The sequence below is a fragment of the Anomaloglossus baeobatrachus genome, chromosome 2 (genome assembly GCF_048569485.1).
Source record: "Anomaloglossus baeobatrachus isolate aAnoBae1 chromosome 2, aAnoBae1.hap1, whole genome shotgun sequence".
Lineage (NCBI taxonomy): Eukaryota > Metazoa > Chordata > Amphibia > Anura > Aromobatidae > Anomaloglossus > Anomaloglossus baeobatrachus.
Window position 1 is genome coordinate 567619153 of NC_134354.1, and position 9103 is coordinate 567628255.

General features: G+C 49.2%; 1 protein-coding gene across 2 annotated transcripts in view; it reads right to left on the reverse strand.

The window, feature by feature from the left end:
* Positions 1–4516, reverse strand: part of MBNL2 (muscleblind like splicing regulator 2) — a 251239-nt gene extending 246723 nt beyond the window's left edge. For both annotated transcript variants that reach the window (XM_075336737.1, XM_075336739.1), the window contains exon 1: positions 4428–4516. The gene's annotated coding sequence lies outside the window, so the exon portion shown is untranslated. The remainder of the gene's footprint in view (positions 1–4427) is intronic.
* Positions 4517–9103: the final 4587 nt, after the last annotated feature.

Consider the following 9103-nt stretch of genomic DNA (forward strand, 5'->3'; position numbering starts at 1 on the left):
ATGTGTATACATGAGTGTGTACGCTTGATGTAAGCATGTCTTTGTATTATTATTATTATTTATTTTTATAGCGCCATTCATTCCATGGCGCTTTACAGTGAAAGAGGATATACATACAACAATCATTAACAGTACATAACAGACTGGTATAGGAGAGAGGATACATATGTGTGTATGTGCATGTGTGTATGTGCATGTGTATGTGCTCAGTGTAAACATGTGTGTATACACATATAAGTGTATGTGCTCAGTGTATACATGCGTGTGTGCTATGTGTGTATACATATGAGTGAGCTATGTTAGGGAATTCATATGTGTGTATGTACTCAGTGTATATATCTGTATGCATATGCATAAACACATAGTATCCACATTTATAAATCCCGGCAGGGTAGACAAGAATTCATAGATGTAAACATGTCGGCTATCGCCCAAGGAACAAGCACAAAGCTGCTCATTCATTGGGGATTGGATTGTTTATGGTGGAACAAAATCCTTGTTCTCAGCAGCACATGGCCCGATGTAATTTGCAGAAGAGCTGCCGATAACATGATACTGAATGCGGACAGATTGATCTACTAGTGATTGTTATGTGCCCATCATTCTTCCTAATCCTGTGTACAGAGGCCGGGAAACAAGCTCGAAGGACATGAATATTGTGGATCGCTCTCATCTACCAGTCTGAACAGTATGTAATGTAACCTGTGATGGTGCAATATGGGAGCATTTAGGGCCACGCTTTGTCTAAAACCGGCCCTGACACTGGTAACGCCACACTGACAGCTGCACAGAGACATCGTCATAATGACTGACATTTCCACACTGACAGCTGCACACTGTGACTACTCCACATAGTGACAACTCCACACTGACAAATCCACACACTGACAACTGCAGGCCCAACTGTCCACACTGATAGATCCACGATGTGACAACTCCACACTGACAACTTCATGCAGATATCTCCATACTGACAGCTCCACACGGAGACAATTCCACTCAGACAATTCTGCCCTGACAACTTAGCAGATAGCTCCACCCTGTGACAACTCCACCCTGTGATATATACACACTGACAACGCCACACTATGACACCTCTGCTGCAGAAATCCCAGTATCGGGCTCAGATACTTATTACAATATGGCAATAACAAAATGTTCATGGTGGACACATACAATATTCCTGGAGACCCCGGCACAGCACATACAATATTCCTGGAGACCCCGGCACAGCACATACAATATTCCTGGAGACCCTGGCACAGCACATACAATATTCCTGGAGACCCTGGCACAGCACATACAATATTCCTGGAGACCCCGACACAGCACATACAATATTCCTGGAGACCCCGGCACAGGACACATACAATATTCCTGGAGACCCCGGCACAGGACACATACAATATTCCTGGAGACCCCGGCACAGGACACATACAATATTCCTGGAGACCCTGGCACAGCACATACAATATTCCTGGAGACCCTGGCACAGGACACATACAATATTCCTGGAGACCCCGGCACAGCACATACAATATTCCTGGAGACCCCGACACAGCACATACAATATTCCTGGAGACCCCAGCACAGCACATACAATATTCCTGGAGACCCCAGCACAGCACATACAATATTCCTGCAGACCCCGGCACAGCACATACAATATTCCTGGAGACCCCGGCACAGGACACATACAATATTCCTGCAGACCCCGGCACAGGACACATACAATATTCCTGGAGACCCCGGCACGGCACATACAATATTCCTGGAGACCCCGGCACAGCACATACAATATTCCTGGAGACCCCGGCACAGGACACATACAATATTCCTGGAGACCCCGGCACGGCACATACAATATTCCTGGAGACCCCGGCACAGCACATACAATATTCCTGGAGACCCCGGCACAGGACACATACAATATTCCTGGAGACCCCGGCACAGCACATACAATATTCCTGGAGACCCCGGCACAGCACATACAATATTCCTGGAGACCCCAGCACAGCACATACAATATTCCTGGAGACCCCAGCACAGCACATACAATATTCCTGCAGACCCCGGCACAGCACATACAATATTCCTGGAGACCCCGGCACAGGACACATACAATATTCCTGCAGACCCCGGCACAGGACACATACAATATTCCTGGAGACCCCGGCACGGCACATACAATATTCCTGGAGACCCCGGCACAGCACATACAATATTCCTGGAGACCCCGGCACAGGACACATACAATATTCCTGGAGACCCCGGCACGGCACATACAATATTCATGGAGACCCCGGCACAGCACATACAATATTCCTGGAGACCCCGGCACAGGACACATACAATATTCCTGGAGACCCCGGCACAGCACATACAATATTCCTGGAGACCCCGGCACAGCACATATAATATTCCTGGAGACCCCAGCACAGCACATACAATATTCCTGCAGACCCCGGCACAGCACATACAATATTCCTGGAGACCCCGGCACAGGACACATACAATATTCCTGGAGACCCCGGCACAGCACATACAATATTCCTGGAGACCCCGGCACAGCACACATACAATATTCCTGGAGACCCCGGCACAGCATATACAATATTCCTGGAGACCCCGGCACAGGGCACATACAATATTCCTGGAGACCCCGGCACAGGACACATACAATATTCCTGGAGACCCCGGCACAGGACACATACAATATTCCTGGAGACCCCGGCACGGCACATACAATATTCCTGGAGACCCCGGCACAGCACATACAATATTCCTGGAGACCCCGGCACAGGACACATACAATATTCCTGGAGACCCCGGCACAGCACATACAATATTCCTGGAGACCCCGGCACAGCACATATAATATTCCTGGAGACCCCAGCACAGCACATACAATATTCCTGCAGACCCCGGCACAGCACATACAATATTCCTGGAGACCCCGGCACAGGACACATACAATATTCCTGGAGACCCCGGCACAGCACATACAATATTCCTGGAGACCCCGGCACAGCACATATAATATTCCTGGAGACCCCAGCACAGCACATACAATATTCCTGCAGACCCCGGCACAGCACATACAATATTCCTGGAGACCCCGACACAGGACACATACAATATTCCTGGAGACCCCGGCACAGGGCACATACAATATTCCTGGAGACCCCGGCACAGCACATACAATATTCCTGGAGACCCCGGCACAGCACATACAATATTCCTGGAGACCCCGACACAGGACACATACAATATTCCTGGAGACCCCGGCACAGGACACATACAATATTCCTGGAGACCCCGGCACAGCACATACAATATTCCTGGAGACCCCGGCACAGCACATACAATATTCCTGGAGACCCCGGCACAGGACACATACAATATTCCTGGAGACCCCGGCACAGGGCACATACAATATTCCTGGAGACCCCGGCACAGCACATACAATATTCCTGGAGACCCCGGCACAGCACATACAATATTCCTGGAGACCCCGACACAGGACACATACAATATTCCTGGAGACCCCGGCACAGGGCACATACAATATTCCTGGAGACCCCGACACAGGACACATACAATATTCCTGGAGACCCCAGCACAGCACATACAATATTCCTGGAGACCCCGGCACAGCATATACAATATTCCTGGAGACCCCGGCACAGCATATACAATATTCCTGGAGACCCCGGCACAGGGCACATACAATATTCCTGGAGACCCCGGCACAGCACATACAATATTCCTGGAGACCCCGGCACAGGACACATACAATATTCCTGGAGACCCCAGCACAGCACATACAATATTCCTGGAGACCCCGGCACAGCATATACAATATTCCTGGAGACCCCGGCACAGCACATACAATATTCCTGGAGACCCCGGCACAGCACATACAATATTCCTGGAGACCCCGGCACAGGCCACATACAATATTCCTGGAGACCCCGACACAGGGCACATACAATATTCCTGGAGACCCCGGCACAGCATATACTGTACGACATCTTATACACAGGTCACAGCCCCTGATGTCATACACGTACATGACGAGCCCACAATATGGCAGCCCCTATACTGTATAATACTGATAGATGTGCACAGTCTGCACGGGGCTGGGCAGTGCAGAAATCCCATAATAAGCAGTAACAGCTCCTGTCCTGGCCTCTGCATACAAGACCCCATTATTTTACACCCCTGTGACAGGAAGCCCCCTCCCCCAGCACCCTGCCTGAGGAAGCAGTGACAGCCAGCAAGTCAGCAGCCGGCAGAGGACAGAGTCCTGGGACAGGGAGAGGCTGACACATGGAAATCCCTGCTCCACACACAAGGCCCAGCGCCGCCCCATCTCCTCACACCGAGGGCACCCGAGGCCCGCGCCCCACAAGCCCGGCTCTTACCGGCTAGGAGATGTCAGCAGGGTGACAGCTATGGAGGGACAGGGAGAAGCCGAGGAGCGCAGCCTATGGATGTGCCGAGAGTGAGGAAGAAGGCGGCTCTGGAGCGGGGCTGGGTGTCACTGAGCTCTGGGGGAGGAGAGGGAGGGACAGGGAAACTTGTCAACTTTCCTCCTCACTCCTGTCTGCTGGGCATACTGCACACTGACAACTGCACACTGACAACTGCACACTGACAACACCACACTGACAACGCCACACTGACAACTGCACACTGACAACTGCACACTGACAACTGCACACTGACAACACCACACTGACAACGCCACACTGACAACTGCACACTGACAACTGCACACTGACAACTGCACACTGACAACACCACACTGACAACTGCACACTGACAACACCACACTGACAACGCCACACTGACAACTGCACACTGACAACACCACACTGAGTGACAACTGCACACTGACAACTGCACACTAACAACTGCACACTGACAACGCCACACTGACAACGCCACACTGACAACTGCACACTGACAACTGCACACTGACAACTGCACACTGACAACACCACACTGACAACTGCACACTGACAACTGCACACTGACAACACCACACTGACAACTGCACACTGACAACTGCACACTGACAACTGCACACTGACAACACCACACTGAGTGACAACTGCACACTGACAACTGCACACTAACAACTGCACACTGACAACGCCACACTGACAACGCCACACTGACAACTGCACACTGACAACTGCACACTGACAACTGCACACTAACAACACCACACTGACAACACCACACTGACAACTGCACACTGACAACACCACACTCACAACACCACACTGAAACTGCACACTGACAACACCACACTGACAACACCACACTGACAACACCACACTGACAACACCACACTGACAACACCACACTGACAACTGCACACTGACAACACCACACTCACAACACCACACTGAAACTGCACACTGACAACACCACACTGACAACACCACACTGACAACGCCACACTGACAACCGCAGACAGTGAAAACTCCACACTTGACAACTGCACACTAACAACACCACACTGACAACTGCACACTGACAACACCACACTCAGAACACCACACTGACAACTGCACACTGACAACTGAACACTGACAACTGAACATTGACAACTGCACACTGACAACGCCACACTGACAACTGCACACTGACAACTGCACACTAACAACACCACACTGATAACACCACACTGACAACACCACACTGACAACACCACACTGACAACACCACACTGACAACTGAACACTGACAACTGAACATTGACAACTGCACACTGACAACGCCACACTGACAACTGCACACTGACAACTGCACACTGACAACTGAACACTGACAACTGAACATTGACAACTGCACACTGACAATGCCACATTGACAACTTCACACTGACAACGCTACACTGACAACACCACACTGACAACTGCACACTGACAACGCCACACTGACAACGCCACACTGACAACCGCAGACAGTGAAAACTCCACACTTGACAACTGCACACTAACAACACCACACTGACAACTGCACACTGACAACTGCACACTGACAACTGCACACTGACAACTGCACACTCACAACACCACACTGACAACACCACACTGACAACTGCACACTGACAACTGAACACTGACAACTGAACACTGACAACTGCACACTGACAACTGCACACTGACAATGCCACACTGACAACGCCACACTGACAACTGCACACTGACAACGCCACACTGACAACGCCACACTGACAACCGCACACAGTGAAAACTCCACACTTGACAACTGCACACTAACAACACCACACTGACAACAGCACACTGACAACTGCACACTGACAACTGCACACTGACAACTGCACACTCACAACACCACACTGACAACTGCACACTGACAACTGCACACTGACAACTGAACACTGACAACTGAACACTGACAATGCCACATTGACAACTGCACACTGACAACTGCACACTGACAACGCCACACTGACAACGCCACACTGACAACCGCACACTGACAACTGCACACTGACAACTGCACACTGACAACTGAACACTGACAACTGAACATTGACAACTGCACACTGACAATGCCACATTGACAACTTCACACTGACAACGCTACACTGACAACACCACACTGACAACTGCACACTGACAACGCCACACTGACAACGCCACACTGACAACCGCAGACAGTGAAAACTCCACACTTGACAACTGCACACTAACAACACCACACTGACAACTGCACACTGACAACTGCACACTGACAACTGCACACTGACAACTGCACACTGACAACTGCACACTGACAACACCACACTGACAACTGCACACTGACAACTGAACACTGACAATGCCACATTGACAACTGCACACTGACAATGCCACACTGACAACACCACACTGACAACTGCACACTGACAACGCCACACTGACAACGCCACACTGACAACCGCACACAGTGAAAACTCCACACTTGACAACTGCATAGAATGACAGCTGCACACCATGACATCTCCATACTGACAGCTCTGCTATGTGTCACCTGCACACTGACAACTGCTCACTGTCTCCACAATGACAGCTACACATTGACAATGCCGCACTGTTACAGGCAGCTCTACATCAACTCCACATGATAACGCTACACACTGCAGGTGACACATGATCTAGAATTCAACATTTCCTCTCAAATGCCCTCAGGAACCCAGAATAAACTGTTACAAAAAAAGACTTTTTGCCCAGGAGGAGCATTGCACTCTCTAGTCTTGTGAAGACCTCCAGCAGTTCTTTTATTCTATAAGGCTATATGTGCAGGGTTTTATACCAAATCTCTTAAGCGGGCTTTACCCGCTGTGATCTCGCTAGCAAGATCGCAAGCGATTGTACCCCGCAAATCGCTGCCCGTGGTGCACAACCTCGCTTACCCCCGTCACACGGACTTACCTGCCCTGCAACGTCGCTCTGGCCGGCGATCCGCCTCCTTTGTAAGGGAGCGGGTCGTGCGGCGTCACAGCGACGTCACACGGCAGGCGGCCAATAGAAGTGGAGGGGCGGAGATGAGCGGGACGTAGCATCCCATCCACCTCCTTCCTTCCGCATTGCCGGTGGAGGCAGGTAAGGAGATGTTCGTCGCTCCTGCGGTGTCACACAGCGATTTGTGCTGCCGCAGGAACGATGAACAACATCGCTAAAAAAAGGAAAATTATTTTTTTGTTTTAGGACGACCTCTCTGTGGCAAACGAATTTTGCCGCTTTTGCAATCGTTTTAGGTCGGACATAACTGTTACACGCTGCGATATCTTTAATGACGCCGGATGTGCGTCACTAACACCGTGACCCCGGCTATAATTCATTAACGATATCGCAGCGTGTAAAGCCCGCTTTAGACCTGAATGCCCTAGGGCTTCAAAGCAAAAGCCTCTTTAAGGGAACCAGTCCCCAGGATTTTCCTATATAACCTAAAGCCACTGCTATACTGGCACTATCAGGCTGATTCTATACATACAGTGCTATACTGGCACTATCAGGCTGATTCTATACATACAGTGCTATACTGGCACTATCAGGCTGATTCTATACATACAGTGCTATACTGGCACTATCAGGCTGATTCTATACATACAGTGCTATACTGGCACTATCAGGCTGATTCTATACATACAGTGCTATACTGGCACTATCAGGCTGATTCTATACATACAGTGCTATACTGGCACTATCAGGCTGATTCTATACATACAGTGCTATACTGGCACTATCAGGCTGATTCTATACATACAGTGCTATACTGGCACTATCAGGCTGATTCTATACATACAGTGCTATACTGGCACTATCAGGCTGATTCTATACATACCTGTAGTGGGCAGCTCGGATGTTTAGGTTTTGAAATCCAAGAAAGTGAAGTTTATAAAATTAGCTGCTTGTTGAGTGACAGTTGCACTGGAGCAGATAATATATTCATAGTTATCCCCTCCCTCTGTTAGAATTAGCATAAGCATTATACAAACGACTCATTTTGTCTAGCAGGACCTGTGTGAGATCATAGCCATGTGACCAGAAGGGGCGGGGCCTCAGCCTCCAAAGCTGAATACCAGGTCACATGGCTATGACCTTACACAGGTCCTGCTAGACAAAGTGAGTCATTTGTATAATGCTTATGCTAATTCTAACAGGGGGAGGGGATAACTATGAATATATTATCTGCTCCAGTGCAACTGTCACTCAACAAGCTGCTCATTTTACAAACTTCATTTTCTAGAATTTCAAAACCTAAACATCCGAGCTGCCCACTACAGGTATGTATAGAATCAGCCTGATAGTGCCAGTATAGCACTGTATGTATAGAATCAGCCTGATAGTGCCAGTATAGCACTGTATGTATAGAATCAGCCTGATAGTGCCGGTATAGCACTGTATGTATAGAATCAGCCTGATAGTGCCGGTATAGCACTGTATGTATAGAATCAGCCTGATAGTGCCAGTATAGCACTGTATGTATAGAATCAGCCTGACAGTGCCAGTATAGCCCTGGCTTTAGGTTATATAGGAAAATCCTGGTGATTGGTTCCCTTTAAGCTCTGTATACT